Genomic DNA, 20,824 nt, shown 5'->3' on the forward strand with positions numbered 1-20,824 from the left:
TCATTGAAACATTCAACAGTCTTACAGGGCTTGAAAGGATAGATGCAGGGAGGATGTTTCCTCTGGCTGGGGAGTCAAGAACCAATGGTCACAGTCTCAGAATAAGGAATCGGATATTTAGAACTGAGATGAGGAAAAACTTCTTCACTCAGAGGGTGGTGAATCTTTGGAATTCTCTAACCCAGAGAGCTGTGATGTTCAGTCTTTGAGTATATTCAAGACAGAAATCGATAGATTTTTGAATATTAAGGGAATCAAGGGGTATGAGGATAGTGCAGGAAAATGGAGTTGAGGTAAAAGATCAGCTATGATCTCATTGAATGGCGGAGCAGGCTCGAGAGATCGAATTGCCCACTCCTGTTCCTAATTCTTATGTTCTTATCATCCAGATCTTAAGTAATTGTATTATTTCTAGATCTAAGGACTCCATTTTGGCCAGGAGTTGCTCCATTTTTTTTGGAGTAGGCTGCTTTTTCTGGCTTAACTTAAATATCCCCAGTTTCTCCAATCAATTTGCACCAGCGAAGCTAACTTAGTTACGTTTTTTTTAGGTTAGTTTATTTCTCCTCAAAAGGGGGCATTACCAACCACCTATGCCAGTTCTGCCCATTTAGGCAACTTTGGCCAGCTAATAGTTACTCCATTTCTACTTAGGCCAGCGTATGTGGCCATTTGAGAAAACCCTTGAAGAGAGTTAAAGGAAATCGGCACAGGTAAGTACATCGGAAGCCATTCGGCCTGGGATAGGGGCGGGAAGCAGAGAGGACCAACCAAGCCTTAGGGAACAGACTTGCAAAACCATCCTTCCTTTGCACAATTAAAATAAGAAAAAAAAAAATTAAAGTCCTACCTTCATCTTCAAACTGCAATTCACCTTTCTGCACTCGGCCTGGGAAGGCAGCGGGCCGGTGCGGGAGGCCACTCGGCCTGGGCTAGGGGCGGGAGCGATGGAACTGGCCGGCATCGGGACCCACAGAGTGGCTGAAATTCAACAGAGAGGCTGCAATTCAACGGAAGGGCTGGAGGAGGGGAGAGAGGGAGGTCACAAGACTCAAGGGGGGGAGGGAGAGAGGAGAGGATAAAAGACCTTTGGGTGTGGTCCATCCATACAGACCTTGGGGAGAGAGAAAGAGAGAACTGCCTGCTTTCCTGGCATTTTGACCTTCTTTGACAGTTTAACTTTAAGTATGGGGGCAATACTGACAATGCCATACCTTGTGAGAGAGTTCTGCATCATTGTACTACGTAGGAGACAATTAATTAGAGCTCATCACATCAGGAACATCAGAGCCCGTAGGCTGCTGGGCAGGAGGCCTTACCCACCTCGGCAATTTCGAGTCAGGCATTCGGACCTGCATCTGAGTGATGCAAATTGTGTCAGAAGGCTGCGTTTCCGCAGAGAAGTTGTCCGTGAGACCTGTGAGTTGCTGAGACGAGACCTGCAGCCGAGAAGCGTCAGGTAGACTGCTTTGTCAATTGAAGTGAAGGTTACAGCTGCACTTTCATTCTATGCCTCCGGATCATTTCATGCTACAACTGGAGCTGTATGTACCATCTCTCAACATGCAATACATGCTCGATTTACCAGGTCACGGTTGCACTGTATGCATGGAGGAATTACATCATCAAGTTCCCAATGACCGCCCAAGCAATCTGTGACAGGGCTGTGGGGTTCTCAGGGATTGCTAGCTTCCCAAAGGTACAGGGCTGCATTAATTATACCCACATCACCTAGCGAGCAATCTTGGAGGATTCCGAGATGTACATGAATAGAAAAGGCTTCCACTCCATTAATGTGCACCACATGTGTGACAACATGCATCGCATCATGTCAGTCGATGCAAGATACCTTGGGAGCACCCATGATGTGTTCACCCTAAGTGACAGCGTTATATCTGTCATGTTTGAGCAGCAGCCAGAAGGGCAGAGCTGGCTAATGGGAGACAAAGGGTACGGCCTCGCCACCTGGCTCATCACGCCCCTACGCGTAACCCGAGTGGAAGCTGACCGTCAATACAACATAGAAACATAGACATAGAAAATAGGTGCAGGAGTAGGCTATTCGGCCCTTCAAGCTTGCACCAACAATCAATAAGATCATGGCTGATCATTCACCTCAGTACACCTTTCCTGCTTTCTCTCCATACCCCTTTTAGCCTGAAGGGCCATATCTAACTCCCTCTTGAATATATCCAATGAACTGGAATCAACAACTCATTGCAGTAGAGAATTCCACAGATTAACAACTCTCTGAGTGAAGAAATTTCTCCTCATGTCGGTCCTAAATGGCTTACCCCTTATCCTTAGATTGTGTCCCCTGATTCTGGACTTCCCCAACATCGGGAACATACTTCCTGCATCTAATCTGTCCAGTCCCGTCAGAATATTATATGTTTCTATGAGATCCCATCTCATCCTTCTAAACTCCACTGAATACAGGCCCAGTCGATCCAATCTCTCCTCATATGTCAGTCCTGCGATCCCGGGAATCAGTCTGGTGAACCTTCGCTGCACTCCCTCAATAGCAAGAACAACCTTCCTTAGATTAGGAGACCAAAACTGAACACAATATTCCAGGTGAGGCCTCACTAAGACCCTGCACAACTTCAGTAAGACCTCCCTGCTCCTATACTCAAATCCCCTAGCGATGAAGGCCAACATACCATTTGCCATCTTCACCGCCTGCTGTACCTGCATGCCAACTTTCAATGACTGACACACCATGACACATGGGTCTCGATGCATCTCCCCTTTTCCTAATCGGCCGCCATTCAGATAATATTCTGTCTTCGTGTTTTTGCCACCAAAGTGGATAACCTCACAGTTATCCACATTATACTGCATCTGCCATGCATTTGTCCACTCATCTAACCTGTCCAAGTCACCCTGCAGCCTCCTAGCATCCTTCTCATAGCTCACACCACCACCCGGTTTAGTGTCATCTGCAAACTGGGAGATATGACACTCAATTCCTTCATGTAAATCATTGATGTATATTGTAAATAGCTGGGGTCCCAGCACTGAGCCCTGTGGCACCCCACTAAGTTACTGCCTGCCATTCTGAAAAGGACCCATTTATCCTGACTCTCTGCTTCGTATCTGCCAATGAGTTCTCTAGCCACGTCAATACATTACCCCTAATATCATGTGCTTTAATTTTGCACACCATTCTCTTGCGTGGGACCTTGTCAAAAGCCTTTTGAAAGTCCAAATATACCACATCCACTGGTTCTCCTTTGTCCACTCTATGAGTTACATCCTCAAAAAATTCTAGAAGATTTGTCAAGCATGATTTCCCTTTCATAAATCCATGCTGACTTGGACCGATCTTGTCACTGCTTTCCAAATGCGCTGCTATTTCATCTTTAATAATTGATTCCGACTTTTTCCCCACTACTGATGTCAGGCTAACCGGTCCATAATTCCCTTTTTTCTCTCTCCTTCCTTTCTTAAAAAGTGGAGTTTTATTAGCTACCCTCCAGTCCATAGGAATTGATGCAGAGTCGATAGACTGTTGGAAAATGATCACCAATGCATCCACTATTTCTAGGGCCACTTCCTTAAGTACTCTGGGATGCAGATTATCAGGCCCTGGGGATTTATCGGCCTTCAATCCCAGTCTTCCTTCGTGAAGACAGAACCAAAGTATTTGTTCAATTGGTCTGCTATTTCTTTGTTTCCCATTATAAGGATGATTCTGACTGCAAGGGACCATCGTTTGTCTTCACTAATCTTTTTCTCTTCACATATCTATAGAAGCTTTTGCAGTCAGTTTTTATGTTCCCAGCAAGCTTCCTCTCATACTCTATTTTCCCCCTGCTAATTAAACCCTTTGTCCTCCTCTGTTGAATTCTAAATTTCTCCCAGTCCTCAGGTTTGCTGCTTTTTCTGGCCAATTTATATGCCTCTTCCTTGATTTTAACACTATCCTTAATTTCCCTTGTTAGCCACGGTTGAGCCACCTGCCCTGTTTTATTTTTACTCCAGACCGGGATGTACAATTGTTGAAGTTCATCCATGTGATCTTTAAATGTTTGCCATTGCCGATCCACCGTTAACCCTTTAAGTATCGTTCGCCAGTCTATTCTAGCGAATTCATGTCTCATACCATCGAAGTTACCTTTTCTTAAGTTCAAGACCCTCGTCTCTGAATTAATTGTGTCACTCTCCATCTTAATTAAGAATTCTACCATATTATGGTCACTCTACCCCAAGGGGCCTCGCACACCAAGATTGCTAATTAGTCCTTTCTCATTACACATCACCCAATCTAGTATGGCCTGGTCTCTAGTTGGTTCCTCGACATATTGATCTAGAAAACCATTCCTGATACACTCCAGGAAATCCTCCTCTACCGTATTGCTACCTGTTTGGTTAGCCCAATCTATATGTTGATTAAAGTCACCCATGATAACTGCTGCACCTTTATTGCATGCATCCCTAATTTCTTGTTTGATGCCGTCTCCAACCTCATTATTACTGTTTGATGGTCTGTACACAACTCCCACTAGTGTTTTCTGCCCTTTGGTATTTCGCAGCTCTGCCTATACAGATTCCGCATCACCCAAGCTAATGTCCTTCCTTACTATTGCGTTAATTTTCTCTTTAACCAGCAACGCAACCCCGCCTCCTTTTCCTTTCTGTCTATCCTTCCTGAATGTTGAATACCCCTGGATGTTGTGTTCCCAGCTTTGGTCACCTGGAGCCATGTCTCCGTAATGCCAATTGTATCATATTCGTTAATAGCTGCCTGCGCAGTTAATTCATCCACCTTATTACGAATACTCCTTGCATTGAGGCACAGAGCCTTCAGACTTGCCTTTTTAGCACACTTTGACCCTTTAGAATTTTGCTGTAATGTGATTTTTGCCTTGGGTTTCTCTGCCCTCCACTTTTACTTTTCTTCTTTCTATCTTTTGCTTCTGCCCCCATTCTACTTCCCTTTGTCTCCCGGCATAGGTTCCCAGCCCCTGCCATGTTAGTTTAACTCCTCCCCAACAGCACTGGCAAACACTCCCCCTAGGACATTGGTTCCGGACCTGCCCACGTGCAGACCGTCCGATTTATACTGGTCCCACCTCCCCCAGAACCGGTTCCAATTTCCCAGGAATTTGAATCCCTCCCTCCTGCACCACTCTTCAAGCCACGTATTCATCTTCGCTATCTTGTAATTCCTACTCTGACTAGCACGTGGCACTGGTAGCAATCCTTAGATTACTACTTTTGAGGTCCTACTTTTTAATTTAACTCCTAGCTCCCTTAATTCGCCTCGTAGGACTTCATCCCATTTTTTACCTATATCGTTGGTACCTATATGCACCAGGAAAACTGGCTGTTCACCCTCCCCCTCCAAAATGTCCTGCGTCCGCACCAAGACATCCTTGACCCTTGCACCAGGGAAGCAACATACCATCCTGGAGTCTCGATTGCGGCCAGAGGAACATCTATCTATTCCCCTTGCAATAGAATCCCTTACCATTATAGCTCTCCCACTCTTTTTCCTGACCTCCTGTGCAGCAGAGCCACCCATGGTGCCATGAACTTGGCTGCTGCTGCCCTCCCCTGGTGTGTCATCCCCCCCCAACAGCACCCAAGGTGGTGTATCTGTTTTGGAGGGAGGTGACCGCAGGGGACCCCTGCACTACCTTCCTTCCATTGCTCTGCCTGATGGTCACCCATTTCCTATCTACCTGAGTAACCTTTACCAGCGGTGTGACCAACTCACTAAACGTGCTATTCACGACATCCTCAGCATCGCGGATGCGCCAGAGTGAATCCATGCACAGCTCCAGTGCCGCAATGTGGACTGTTAGTAGCTGCAGCTGGATAGATTTCCCGCACACTGGAAGCGTCCCTGGCTTCCCACATAGCACAGGAGGAGCATAACATGAATCTGGGCTCTCCTGCCATGACTTAGCCCTTAATTAGTTTAATTTGACAACAATGCCAAAGGTTTCTTACTGATAAAGGAAAAGAAAAAGACAAACTACTCGCCAATCACCAGCCAATCACTTACCCACTTGGCTATGATGTCACCCTTCAATTTCTTTTTCCTTCTTTTTTGTCTTCTCTCCCTGCTGCAGCTGCACCAGCTGGTTCCTCGATGACGTTGGGCCTTTTATAGGCCTTCCCCCGGACTCCCGCTGCTCGGACTGCCACTGTTCGAGGACATTAGGCCTTTTATAGGCCTCCCCCGGACACCCGCTGCTCGGACTCACACATTGTCACACATTGCGATGCGTAGCATCATAGAGAGGACCATTGGCATCTTGAAACAGCATTTCCAATGCCTGGACCATTCCGGAGGATACTTGCAATACTCCCCTGAGATTGTCGGTCAGTTCACTGTTGTGTGCTGCATGCTGCATAACTTAGCCATCATGAGGCAACAGCAGCTGGTAGTGGAAGAAGACCCACCTGCGGTGAGAGTGGCTGATGATAATTATGTGGAAGGTGCAGGTGATGAGCAGGAGGAGCTGGAGGAGGATGGGCCATCGTGCTCCTTTAACGATTGCTCAAGCCTTGCACCAGCAGTTCATCCGTGAACGCTTTACTGATGCCTGAGGGCTCAGCAACAACTATCCACATGGATATGTTTATTTTTTGGAGCTGTTCCATAATGTTGTGTTGTGTTAATGGAACATGATTCAGTTTTAATGTAAAATATATTTTATTCAAAAGTTTATAATGTACTTAACTTTACTGTAATAAAATTGTTCTTGTATCAAACTTTACTTTATTATGACTCTTTAAGATTACTTAAAAACTTTAAGATCACTTATAAACTTGTAAATTTACATAATTTACAAAAAACTTTTAATGTGAGAACATTTACACTCTAAAATCACTTAAAAACTTTAAGATCACTTATAAACTTGTAAATTTACATAACTTACAAAAAACTTTCAATTTGAAAACAGTTATAACAGTGACATCAACAACAACAATAGCAGAAACAAAGGCTGCACCCACCTCTCATCCCCCTTAGTCTAATACAGGTACTGCTTGGTCTTGGACTCGCCACCACCCCTGCGTGCAGGCAGAGGTGCAATCATTTTGGGCTTGGTACCAGGCTTATTCCTTCTAACATTTTGGTTAATGTGCACTTCTTGATGGGGGGGCGGTTCAGGTGGTAATGTGGCAGTCCTGGCTTGGGGCTCTTCAGAGGCTGGTGTGGGGATTGCAGTGGGAGTGGCAGTTGATTCTGTCAATGGCGCGTGGTCTGGGTGTGTTCCCTTATTGCAGCAGCTAACTCACACATGCCCTCCCTCATGCACCCTGACAGTGTCTCAGCGGACAGAAACATTCCCTCCCTGATGGCCTGTACTACCCCTGACATTCCTTCACTCATTGCCAGTGTCGTACTTTGCACTATCTCTGACACTCCCTCCCTCATGGCCACTATCCCTCACTGATGTTCCCAGACATCGCTCCCATTTCCCGTGTCATTGCTGTTACTTCTCCCGACAGTCCCGCTATCTCATCATTCACCCCACTGATGGTGTCCAGGAGTGATCGGGAAAGGTCAATGCTCTCTACACTCACTGACATGATCTGAACCACATCTGTTAGATCCTGCATCTCAGGTGAGCATGGTCGCTTTCTCCTTCCTCTCACCCTTGGTCTGCCTCGCGGCATCCCAGTGGGAGCTGCAGCCTCGGATGGTGGGGCCCTGGGTGTGCCTCGCAGCATCCCACTGGAACCCACATCCTCAGACGGTGGGGCCCTGGGTGTTACTTGCTGCAGCCCACTGGGACCCTCATCCTCGGAATGTGTGAAACCATGGAATGTCTCACCAGAACTAAAACCACTAGTCACGGAAGGGGGGAAACCAAGGAATGTCACACCAGTACTCAAACCACTAGTCAAGGAAGGGGCTGGCAACTCCAAGAACTGCACATGCTTCATATTCAGTAGAAAAGTGGCAGCTTCATCCAGCTCACGCAACTCCCTCTTGGTCTGGATTGTAAGATGTTCTCTTCAGGCTCGTCCACATCTGAATCTTCTTCTACATCTTCAGGATTGGTCTCAAGTTCTGTAAAATATAACAGAACAGTCAAATGGTTAGCAGCCGAGGATGGGGGCAGGGTGGGTGGCATGAGTAGGATCACACATAGCAGGCCAGGCAGCAGGTTGATTTGAAGGGCCACGATGAATTTTCAGGACTTACCCTCTCCCTCGAATGTGGGCCCAGCTTGTGCAGTACTGATTTATTTTCTCCAGCCAGGACCCATCAAAGCAGCGACCCTCTCTTCCAAGGGTGTCAGTGCGTGCAGATGTGGCGGGCCTCCTCCTGTTCGCGTTCTTTCCCTTTTGTTGTGGGACAATTTCTTCTGCAAAGATGAAAATGCAACGTTTTAGAGAGGGTGTCTTTCTGCTGGGTGCGACATACACAGTTAGTCACATTTACAATTGCAATTGCATTGAATAAATGAAAATATTACTACACTAACTTCTTGACCATTTCTTTTTACACTGGCTTCCAGATCTCTTGGTGTTCACCAATGCGCAGTAATCTTCTGCAACTTGGTTCCAGCGTTTCTTCATTTCTTTTGGTGGCATTTTATGTGACCTCTGCTGGTATCCAGCTCCTGCCATCTGTTCGCAATGACAGTAACTAGTGTCTCCACTTCTTTCAGCAAGAAATTCTTTGTCCTTGGTCCACGTTGCTGCATTGCTGTATTGCTGCAGCTGCTCTGAGACACTCACAGCACTTTTCCAATGCCCTTAAACACACAGTACTGATTTTGCAAACAGCAGTGATTTTTCCAAACACACAGTACTGATTTTTCCAAATACAGCACTCATTCTGCCACTCCTTCTGGCATGCAGCAGTGATTTTTCTAACACAGCACTCCTTCTGGCACGAAGACATAAGCAGCTCTTTAAAAATGACCAATTGCCAACTCGCAGAGCTACTGCGCATGCGCGGACATCACCATTCTCCACTGCGCATATTTTCCAGTGCAGAACGCAAGCTCCACCCCCCGAGGCGACTGGCCACGCTGTGCGGCTGCAGTGAAGAGGCCAGACAGCAGCCAAAGTTGGAAAACATTTTTCCGGTGCATCTCCGGAAGTTAAGCAGCGCAACTCAGGTAAGTACGCTGAAAACCGGGCTCGGCCAAAATTGAGCCCTAAAATATTAATTAATGAATAAATAAAATCTAGAAATGGCCGTGCAGGCTGTAATATGTTGAAGTTTGTCCTGGATTATCACATCTGCAGGAAATGTCTCAGAGTCTTTGAGCGGGAGTGTGAGTTAGAGGAACTTGAACGCATAAGGGAGTGGGAGTAATTTTTAGATAGTTTTCTCCAGAGTAGAGTCACACCTCAGAGGAAAATACTTTTGCAGGAAGGGGAGAGTGTGACTGTTAGTCATCAGGGTAAGGGGAAACAGGTGGAGATAGAGATGGATGTCCCGCAGACACTGGTCCTGTCCAACAAGTACAATGTACATGCTACCTGTAAGCATAAGGATGCAGGCTGCGGGGTGGACAGGCAGCAAGAGGGAAAGGGGTGAAATTGTTTCTCTGTGTATACATAAGAACATAAGAACATAAGAAATAGGAGCAGGAGTAGGCCACACGGCCCCTCGAGCCTGCTCCGCCATTCAATAGAATCATGGCTGATCTGATCATGGACTCAGCTCCACTTCCCTGCCCGCTCCCCATAACACCTAATCCCCTTATCATTTAAGAAACTGTCTATTTCTGTCTTAAATTTATTCAACGTCCCAGCTTCCACAGCTCTCTGAGGCAGCGAATTCCACAGATTTACAACCCTCCGAGAGAAGAAAATTCTCCTCATGTCTGTTTTAAATGGGCGGCCCCTTATTCTAAGATCATGCCCTCTAGCTTGAGTCTCCCCCATCAGTGGAAACATCCGCTCTGCATCCACCTTGTCAAGCCCCCTCATAATCTTATACGTATCGATAAGATCACATCTCATTGTTCTGAACTCCAATGAGTAGAGGCCCAACCTACTCAACCTTTCCTTATACATCAACCCCCTCATCCCCGGAATCAACCTAGTGAACCTTCTCTGAACTGCCTCCAAAGCAAATATATCCTTTCGTAAATAGGGAAACCAAAACTGCATGCAATATTCTAGGTGTGGCCTCACCAATACCCTGTGCAACTGTAGCAAGACGTCCCTGCTTTTACACTCCATCCCCTTTGCAATAAAGGCCAAGATACCATTGGCCTTCCTTATCACTTGCTGTACCTGCATACTATCCTTTTGTGTTTCATGCACAAGTACCTCCAGGTCCTGCTGTACTGAAGCACTTTGCAATTTTTATCCAGTTAAATGATAACTTGCTCTTTGATTTTTTTCTGCCAAAGTGCATGACCTCACATGTTCCAACATTATACTCCATCTGCCAAATTTTAGCCCACTCACTGAGCCTATCTATGTCCTTATGCAAATTTTTTGTGTCCTGCTCACACATTGCTTTTCCTCTCATCTTTGTATCGTCAGCAAACTTGGCTACATTACACTCAGTCTCTTCTTCCAAGTAGTTAATATAGATGGTAAATAGTTGGGGTCCCAGCAGTGATCCCTGCGGCACCCCACTAGTTACTGGTTGCCAACCAGAGAATGAACCATTTATCCCGACTCTCTGTTCTCTGATAGCCAATCCTCTATCCATGATAATATATTACCCCCAACCCCGTGAACTTTAATTTTGTGCAGTAACCTTTTATTTGGCACCTTGTCAAATGCCTTCTGGAAGTCGAAATACACCACATCCACTGTTTCCCCTTTATCCACCCTGTTCGTTACATCCTCAAAGAACTCAAGAAAATTTGTCAAACATGACTTCCCCTTCATAAATCTATGCTGACTCTGCCTGATCGAATTTTGCTTTTCAAAATGTCCTGCTACTGCTTCTTTAATAATAGATTCCAACATTTTCCCAATCATCGATGTTAGGCTAACTGGTCTATAGTTTCCTGCTTTTTGTCTGCCTCCTTTTTTAAATAGGGGCATTGCATTTGCAGTTTTCCATTCTGCTGGGACCTCCCCAGAATCCAGGGAATTTTGGTAAATTACAACCAATGCATCCACGATCCCTGCCGCTCCTTCTCTTAAGACTCTCGGATGCAAGCCACCAGGTCCAGGGGATTTATCTGCCTTTAGTCCCATTACCTTACTGAGTACCACCTCCTTAGTGATTGTGATTGTGTTAAGTTCCGCCCCCCCCCCTCCACTATAGCCCCTTGACTATCCACTGTTGGAATATTGTTAGTGACTTCTACTGTAAAGACTGGTACTAAATATTTGTTCAGAGTTTCTGCCAGTCTCAGTGACCTTCCTTCTGCAGCACCTTATTGCAAAGTACAAGATGTTGCTTATATCTCCAGAATCACCCTGTCATGAAGCCAATTGCATAAAAGTTAAGAGCCATGGTCACTTTGACAGCCACAAATAGTGCTGTCCTTGCTCTGCTTTGAATTTGCAGTTGTGGCTGTACCTGTTCGTAGATTTTAGTCATGACCTCTTTTGTGAAGTGAAGACATCTCACGCATTGGTCCTTGCTGAAGTTTAGGTAACAGAATTGCTCTCTAAAAACACTCTGTGGATATAGCCTCCTGCTGAGAGCTCCCCACTCCTTCCCCCTCTTCTAGCAGCTTGTCCTGCTTTGTGTGGCCTCTATTAATTCTCCCAGTAATGCTCAATTCCAAGTATAACTAGGCCGGCTATGTCTGGAGCAACTTGTTTCAGCACAAGCTTTTACATGAACAAGAAAGTACTTCAGCATCTGTCAGATCACTCCCTGTACACTATTCAAAATATAGGGAAGCTCCAAAAAGATATACACCAACAGCCAGAACAAATAATCCACCAACTAACCTGTGAATAGTTCATGATCCCTTAAATTAGTGCTGGTGAGCGGGTCCTTCATTTTGTTTAATGCGTGTTCAGCTGTACGAGCTGGAGAGTGAAGTTCAAAAATGGCAGCACTGGTATCAAATCCGTGTTGCACACTGATTGACGTCACAATCTGCCCGCTCAGCATGGTGCGGTCGTTAGGTGCATGTGTGCAATCTTCTTTACCAAGGTGGCGTCTAGCGCACTTCTCATTGGAAGTATTTGCACGCACATCTCAGACCCCATTTTAGAGCATTAGGAGGCCGCATAACAAGGAAACGATTGGGCGCTAGAGTGTCCACTTTCTCCCCAAAAACCTTTAAATTGTTCTCATTGCAGTTATTTGTAAATGATCTGCCTATGTCACAGTGTATCTTTGGACCAGGGACAGCACGGGCTAGCCCACACTGCGATATGTGTGCGCACTAGGTCCGTGCAGCAGAGCAGGTCTCCAGTCGTCTTGGATAATCCTTGCCACTGGACCAACACCTAGCTCTGTCAAGCCCGTGTGGTGGCTGGTATGCAACGGTCACCCCATGTTAAAACAATCCACACACAGGCATCTTCCACCCTTGAGGATGCAGTTCGGGTCCTTCATTGAAACACCTGTGAACTCATCCTTTTTTAGTGCGGAAGCAAGTCATCCTCGATATGAGGGCCGGTCTCTGATGAGTTCAATAGAAGCAGATTGAAAACTGCAACCCCAGTCTCACTTTCCCTTTCTCTACCTCTGTGTTCCTCTCTCACTTTCCCTTACTCTCTCCCACACACACACACACACACACACACTAGAAATTCACCGCAGAAGCTTTCTAGTCCTACCATCTTGGTTGTCCTGAGACATGGATTGGCCTAGTGCATAGTGGCATAGGAACAGGATGAAAACAACTGCCATGATGAGTCTCTCTCCCTCTTTATAGAGGGCTAGACTTTCACCTTCATTTTCGGTGGTGCAGCTGTTTTTTGATGAGAAACCACCCGGTGAAAGATTCCCCCTTGATTTTTTTAAAGACTTCCACCCACATTTCGAAAAGACTGCCGGGGAGCAAACTGCCCACATATACCGCCGAGAAAACTGCCAGGATCTAAATTTGGCCTCAACAGGGACCCACACACAGGCCTTTTCAGCCCATCATGTCCACGCCGGCCGATAAAGACCCTTGGTCAGCAGCCCTGAAGGTTACATATAAACTTATGAACAATGAACAATGGCGGAAAGGTAAAGAGCACCCAGCCCAACCAGTCCGCCCCACACAACTGCAACACCCCTTCCACTGAAACATTCTACATTCCACCCCAACCCGAGGCTCATGATCTCCTGGTAGAGACATAAACCAGATAAAAACCTTGGCCAATTTAGGGAAAAAAAATCGAGGAAAATTTCTCTCCGACCCATCCAGGCAATCGAAACTAATCCAGGTGATCACTCTGGCCATATTCAATTCCCTACCATTATATTTGCACCGGCCAACAAGAGGTTATCCAGTCTAATCCCAATTACCAGCTCTAGGTCCGTAACCCTGCAGGTTACAGCACTTTAAGTGCCCATCCAACCATCTCTTAAAAGTGGTGAGGGTTACTGCATCCACCACTCTTCCAGGCAGCGAGTTCCAGATCCCCACAACCCTCTGCTTAAAGAAGCCCCCCCTCAAATCCCCTCGAAACCTTTCACCTGCCACCTTAAAACTATACCCCCTTGTAATAGACCCAATGGAAATAGGCCCCTCAATCTTTTGTATACCTCGATGAGGTCTCCTCTCAACCTCCTCTGTTCCAATGAGACCAAACCCAGCCTATCCAATCTGTCGCACTAAGATTCTCCATTCCAGGCAGCATCCTAGTAAATCTCCTCTGCACCCGCTCTAGTGCAATCATGTCCTTCCTATAATACGGCGACCAGAACTGCACGCAGTACTCCAGCTGTGGCCTAACCACAGTATTATACAATTTAAGCATAACTTCCCTGCTCTTATATTCTATGCCTCGGCCAATAAAGGCAAGCATTCCGTATCCCTTCTTAACCACCTTATCCACCTGGCCTGCTATTTTCAGGGATCGGTGGACAAGGGTGGAGCTGTTGGAGACGTGGCCTGATCATTTGGAGTTGTGCTGCAGTGATAGAAGGAGCTCCCTGCTGTTGCTCCTGCCTGGAAGGACTTTGTGAGCCCTGTGAAACAGCCCAGGAAGAGGAGGAAGGGGTTTACTACAATTCCAATTCATCCAGAGGGAGAGGAGGAGAGCAGAAAATTCAACAACCTTTAATACTGCTGCAGAGAGTTGGAGAGAGGGGGATAAAGAACAACAACTATCCAGTGTGGAACGAGGGAGAAACTTCATCAACCAAAGGTGGGTGTGTTTTGGTGCATTCCCCTAAAGACTTTGTTTTATTGGTGGGGGGAGAAAAGAAGATTTATTCGAGGCCCGGAACATCGCGGGGGGTGTGTGTGGGGGTCTTGCTTACAGCTAGGCCCCACACACCACTGAAGCACCCCTTCCCCATTGCCTAGCCTGGGATAGCTGGAGCTACCTGGCTGAAGAATCATTAATTACCTATTTAACATCGTTGGGAGTGTGTGCCTGGGTGGCTCCAGCTGCCTCAGGTGAAGACATCTTCTCCCCCCACCCGAAGACCATCTACAAAGACTGTGTTTTTTGCCATCTGGGGAGTGCACCCCAAGAAACACCCACCCATCGCTGTGAGGGGAGACCTGCCCTCGCAGCTTCCCTCTTTCCCACCCCACCTCTCTCTTTCTCTGTCACTCTTTCTCTGTCACTCTCTCTGTCTCTCCCCTCTCTGAAAGCACTTTCCTCCTAATTGAAAAAAACAATTAAGACAACTGAGCAGAGGGAGCAAGGCCCCTCCCCAATTGTCAGCTAGGGGAGAGGTGTGCCTCATTGTGAGCTCCTCTGCTCATACACTTAAACGAGGCCAATTTAAGAACATTAAGGCCTGTGACTTTGGGGTGGGTGTAGCCCTTAAAGGGACCCCGTGATGGCGACCCCATCCACGCCGGTGGCAGGGCCAGCTAAGACGTACGCGCATGCAGCGTCCACATCCACGGCGCCTCCTGCGCCTCCTGCTGCCCTGCCACCGTTCAGACTTAGAACAAAAAACACGGGGTCAAGAGCTACACTCACCCCACAATGAGCATTGAGGAGTGTGTGCAGGCGATGGCTGGGTTAGTCGGCCCCTCGTCCATTGTCGCAGCCTCCAAGATGTCTGGGAAGGCTGTATTCTTCCTGGGGTCGGAGCGGGCGGTGTCCCTGGCCCTTGAAAAGGGGCTCACGGTGGGCGGGACGTTCCTGCCGGTGGACCCTCTCGAGGCCACTGTGCAGAGGGTCATCCTTTCTAACGTCCCGCCCTTTGTTCCCGCTGGGCTCCTCCTCCCTCACCTGCACCAACTGGGGGAGGTAAGGTCAGGGATCAACCCCGTACCGCTTGGCCTCAGGGAGAACAGCCTGCGCCACGTGTTCTCCTTCCGCCGCCAGCTCTTTGTCCGGCTGGCGCGGGAGGAGACGACAGAGGGTAGTTTTAATGTGGTGCACGAGTGGACTGCCTACCGCGTCTTCTGGACGTCGGACAGCGTGCGGTGCCATGCCTGTAGGGAGGTGGTGCATGTTCGTAAGAACTGCCTTGCCTCCAAGACTGCCAAACCACCGAGGGCGGCCAAGGCTGGCGCCGCCGCCACCCCTCCTCCTAGTAGCGTCCGCGTGCCGGGAGCTGTGGGTGCGCGGGCATTGTCGGGGGCCTTTGTTTTCACGGCCTCCGGCGGGGGGGAGGGAGAGCGTCCGATCGGAAAGAAGGCGCGCAGGAAGGCAAAACATCTCGAGGCGGGTCCCCTCAGTGCGCTAGACAGTTTGATCACCGCGCTCAGCCCAACCCAGTCATCGGCGAGCGCGGGGTGCCCTGAGCCCGTGCCCGAGCCCTTGATCAATAACGCAGAGGGGCTCGGGTGCGGGCAAGATAAGAAAAAGGGGGGAGTGGAGCGGGAGGCCTGTGCAGACATGGAGGTCTCCCTGCCACCGCGCACCCGCAGGAACAAAAGGAGGCGCCGCTCCAATGAGGCGGAGGGGGAACAACATCCCTCCGCGGAGGAGTCGGTGCCCGCTGCGTGTCCCGCGTCCTCCACCAGCGCCCCCAAACAGCGCCGTAGGCAAGAGGAATCTGTCCCCGGGGAGGGTGGGGCAGTCGAGGCTGCCCAGCCTCTGCCTCCCGGGGACGGCATGGAAGATCTGCCTGTCGTGGGGGGCGCGGGGCCAGTGGAGGAATGCGTTGCTGCCGGGTCAAGTGTCCCGGTGACTGAGGCGGGCGGGGCTGAAAAGGCTGAACCTGAGCCCGCCCAGCCTTTATCCAACTTCCCTCGGCACTTGCTTGACTCAGCAGAAAATGAAAATTTTAAATTTTTTAACATACATCCACACGCTGGTCCAGAGCCAGGGTCGCCGCAACCGAGCCTATCTGGCCCTGGAAAGATGGTCCGAGGCGGGGCTGCTCATCGCGTCCGTCCGCGCCGCCACTAAAACCATGGCCGCGGGTGGGCCCTTATCAAAGGCGCAAGGCCTTGAGCTGCGCCGGCTCAAAAGGTTTCTCGCTGGGCTGCTGAAGGAGTGGAGGTCAACAAACGACTCCACTCCCCCCCCACAATAGGTTAAGGTAGAGGTTGCACGATGCTTTTGTCATGAAGATAACCATAGCCAGCCTCAACATCAACGGCGGCAGAGAGGCACGCCGTAGATTTAACAAATTTTCGTTCCTGCGGGAGGGGAAATATGCGGTGTGCTTCCTGCAAGAAACCCACACCGTTCCGGGAGACGAAGCCACGTGGCTCCTGGAATGGCAAGGAGAGGTCCGCATGAGCCACTTCCCATCCTTGAGGCTATGGTGGGACGTGGGCAAGGCTCATGTCCGCGTCTTCTGTCAAGAGTATGCGAGGGGGTCGACCAAGAGGCGGGCGGCCAGGGTCGGGCGCCTAGAAAAAGAGGTGCTCGACCTGGAGTCCCATCTCGGTCAAGTCGTCGAGGACCCGGCCCTGCGGACAGTGTACGAAGCGAAGAAGGCCGCGCTGAAGGACCTGCAGCTCGTCGGGTCCCGAGGCGCGTTCGTGAGGTCGCGGATCCGGTTCTTGCGGGATCTGAACCGCGGCTCCCCCTTCTTCTACTCGCTGGAAAAAAGACAGAGTGTCCATAAGCAGCTCTTGACGCTGCTGGCCGACGACGGCTCTCTCGTCTCGGATCCGGAGGGCATCAACAACAGGGCCCATGAATATTACGGGGCTCTGTTCTCTCCGGAGCCGTCCAGCGAGGAAGCGCGTAGAGTTTTGTGGGAGGACCTGCCGAAGGTCAGCCCGGAGGGCGCCGAAAATCTGGAAGCTCCGCTAAGCCTGGCGGAGCTGACCGGCGCCCTCGACCGGCTCTCGAGGGGAAAAGCCCCGGGGCTGGACGGGCTGACCGTGCAGTTCCACAGCGCGTTCTGGGACATCCTGGGGGGAGTCTACGCGCGGGTCCTGGGGGAAAGTCTGGCGACTGGGGAGATGCCCCTCTCTTGGCGCAGGGCAGTCATCGTCCTGCTGCCTAAGAAGGGCGATCTCCGCCTCCTTAAGAACTGGCGCCCGGTCTCCCTCCTCAGCACGGACTACAAAATCTTCGCCAGGGCGATGTCTGCTCGCCTTGGCGCCGTGCTGGACCACATGATCCACCCCGACCAGTCCTACACAGTCCCGGGCCGGTCAATCCACGATAACATCCATCTGGTCCGGGACCTCATCCATCATTCCCAGGAGGCAAGTCTGTCGGTCGCCTTCCTATCTCTCGACCAAGAGAAGGCGTTCGGCAGGGTGGATCACGACTATCTGTCCGGGACTCTGCTCGCTTTCGGGTTCAGGACGCATTTTGTCACCCGGATCCGACTTTTGTACGCCGCCGCGGAGTGTCTGATAAAGGTTAACGTGTCCTGGACGGCGCTCCTTCGCTTTGGGAGAGGGCTGCGCCAGGGATGCCCCATGTCCGGCCAGTTATATGCCATCTGCACGGAGCCTTTCCTGCGCCTCCTGCGGACGAGGTTGACAGGACTGGCTCTGCAAGGGCTGTGCGTGGAGGTCGTCCTCTCGGCTTACGCCGATGACGTGCTCCTCGCGGTAGAGGATCCCGCTGACCTGCGGAGGATGCGTGAGTGCCAGGAGATTTACTCCTCCGCATCCTCTGCCAGGATAACCTGGGAGGAATGTTCTGGATTCCTGGTGGGTCAGTGGCGGGTGGACTCCCTGCCGGAGGAGCTCAGGCCTTTTGCCTGGAGCACGACCCATCTCCTCTATCTAGGAGTCTACCTTAGCCCAGACGAGGAAGCCTGGCTGGCGAACTGGCAAGAGCTGGAGGCCAAGGTCGCCGCTCGCCTGGGGCGCTGGACAGGACTGCTCCGAGTGCTGTCCTACAGGGGTCGAGCGCTAGTCATAAACCAGCTGGTGGCCGCCATGCTGTGGTACCGGCTGGTCACTTTGACCCCTCCCCCCTGCGTTTGTCACAAAGATACAGAAGAAGCTGGTGGACTTCTTCTGGAACAACAGGAAGCACTGGGTCTCTGCCGCGATCTTGAGTCTCCCGCTTGGGGAGGGCGGTCAGTCGTTGGTGTGCGTCAGCGCCCAGCTCGCGACTTTCCGTCTTCAGACCCTGCAGAGATACCTTTACGTCGAGCCCCCACCCAGGTGGCGTGCTCTGGCGACTTATTTCTTCCGCCAGCAGCACGGCCTCAACTACGACACGCAGCTCCTGTTTGTGAGATTGGGGGGCGTCAGGACCGCCTTCCAGGATCTGCCTGTCTTTTACAAGGAACCCATCAGGGTCTGGAACAAAGTCTCCACCAAGCGCAGCTCTCCACCGGCTGGAGTGGCGGCCGTCCTGCAGGAGCCGCTGCTTGGGAATCCGTACCTCCACGACCGAGGTTTAGGTGGCAGTCGGACGAGAGGGCTGTGGCTGGTGAGGTGACCAGGGTCAGGGACCTGCTCGATGGCAGAGGAGCGGGCTGGATGGCGCCAGACACGCTGGCGCGGTGCCTAAATTCTGCCAACGTCCGCCGCGCGGCCGATGCCATCGAGTCACTAAAAGCAGCTCTGGGCCCTGACTCCGTAGGTGCATCGAGGAGGCTCAAGCACGTGGGGAGATCCCATCCGAACTGACCCCCGTCGGGACGGAATTTCTCATCGGCGCCAAACCCCGGAACCTCCCTCGGGAGCCGGCGCCTCACAACTTGAGCCGCCTCGGGGAAATCTCCTCTGTGCCTTTCAGTTCCACGCGGAGGGGTTTCCTGTATGGGCTGCTCCTGCACACTCTCAACTTTGCCATCCTCGCCTGCCGTCCGGACATGTCATGACGTACCATCTTGCCGTCCGGAGGAGGTGGGGGTCCCCGATGGAGGGCACTCTACGCGGGAGTCCTCCCACTATTTATCAGGGACTTGGCCTGGAGGATGCTGCACGGAGCAGTGCCGTGCAATAAATTTTTAAGCCGGTTCACGGGCTCCCAGGCCGCCTGCAATTTCTGCGGTCTGGAAGAGTCCATGTTCCATGTTTTTATTCAATGCACGAGGTTTCAGCCCCTGTTTTATTATTTAAAGGGGCTGCTCCTGAAATTCTGGCTGCACTTCAGTCCCACACTCCTGATCTTTGGGCACCCTGTGCGGATGGGAGCGGGTAGGTCCGAGGTCCTCCTCGTAGGACTGCTTCTGGGCACGGCCAAGGGTGCCATCAGCCGGTCCAGGCAGCGGGCGGTCGAGGGGGTCGTTCAACCTGACTGCCTGCCTCTCTTCCGCGCGTACATCCGTGCCAGGGTGTCCTTGGAGATGGAGCACGCGGTGTCCACCGGTACGCTCGCGGCCTTCCGCGAGAGGTGGACGCCGGAGGGTCTGGAGTGCATCGTTACCCCCGGCAACCAAATTTTAATTTGATTTTATTTATTTTACAGACCTGCCCTCACAGCTTCCCTCTTTCCCAACCCACCTCACTCTCCCTCTGTCTCTCCCCTCTCTGTCTCTCCCCTCTCTGTCTCTCCCCTCTCTCTCTGAGAGCCTCTTTCCTCATTAATTAAAATTAAGTTAAGACAACTGAGCAGAGGGAGCAAGGCCCCTCCCCATTCGTTATTTAGGGGAGAGGTGTGCCCCACTAAGAGCTCCCTCTGCTCAAACACCAACGAGGCCAATTTAAGAACATTAAGGCCTGTGACTTTTGGGGTGGGTGTAGCCCTTAAAGGGACCCCGTCATGGTGACCCCATCCACGCCGGTGGCAGGGCCAGCTAAGACGTACGAGCAGGTGGCGTCCACATCCACGGCGCCTCCTGCGCCTCCTGCTGCCCTGCCACCATTTAAACTAATTATAAAAAAACACGGGGTCAAGAGCTACACTCACCCCACAATGAGCATTGAGGAGTGCGTGAGGGTGATGGCTTGGGTAGTCGGCCCCTCGGCCATTGTCGCGGCCTCCAAAATGTCTGGGAAGGCGGTGTTCTTCCTGGGGTCGGAGCGGGCGGTGTCCCTGGCCCTTGAAAAGGGGCTCACGGTGGGCGGGACGTTCCTGCCGGTGGACCCTCTCGAGGCCACCGGGCAGAGGGTCATCCTTTCTAACATCCCGCTCTTTGTTCCTGCTGAGCTCCTCCTCCCTCACCTACACCAACTGGGGGAGGTAAGGTCAGGGATTAACTCCATACCACTCGGCCTCAGGGAGAACAGCCTGCACCACGTGTTCTCCTTTCGCCGCCAGCTCTTTGTCCGGCTAGCGCGGGAGGAGACGACAGAGGGCAGTTTTAATGTGGTGCACGAGGGGACTGCCGAGCGCGTCTTCTGGACGTCGGACGGTGTGCGGTGCCATGCCTGTAGGGTGGTGGGGCACGTTCGCAAGAACTGCCCCGCCTCCAAGGCCGCCAAACCACCGAAGGCGGCCAAGGCTGGCACCGCCGCCACCCCTC

The sequence above is a fragment of the Pristiophorus japonicus genome, chromosome 1 (genome assembly GCF_044704955.1).
Source record: "Pristiophorus japonicus isolate sPriJap1 chromosome 1, sPriJap1.hap1, whole genome shotgun sequence".
Lineage (NCBI taxonomy): Eukaryota > Metazoa > Chordata > Chondrichthyes > Pristiophoridae > Pristiophorus > Pristiophorus japonicus.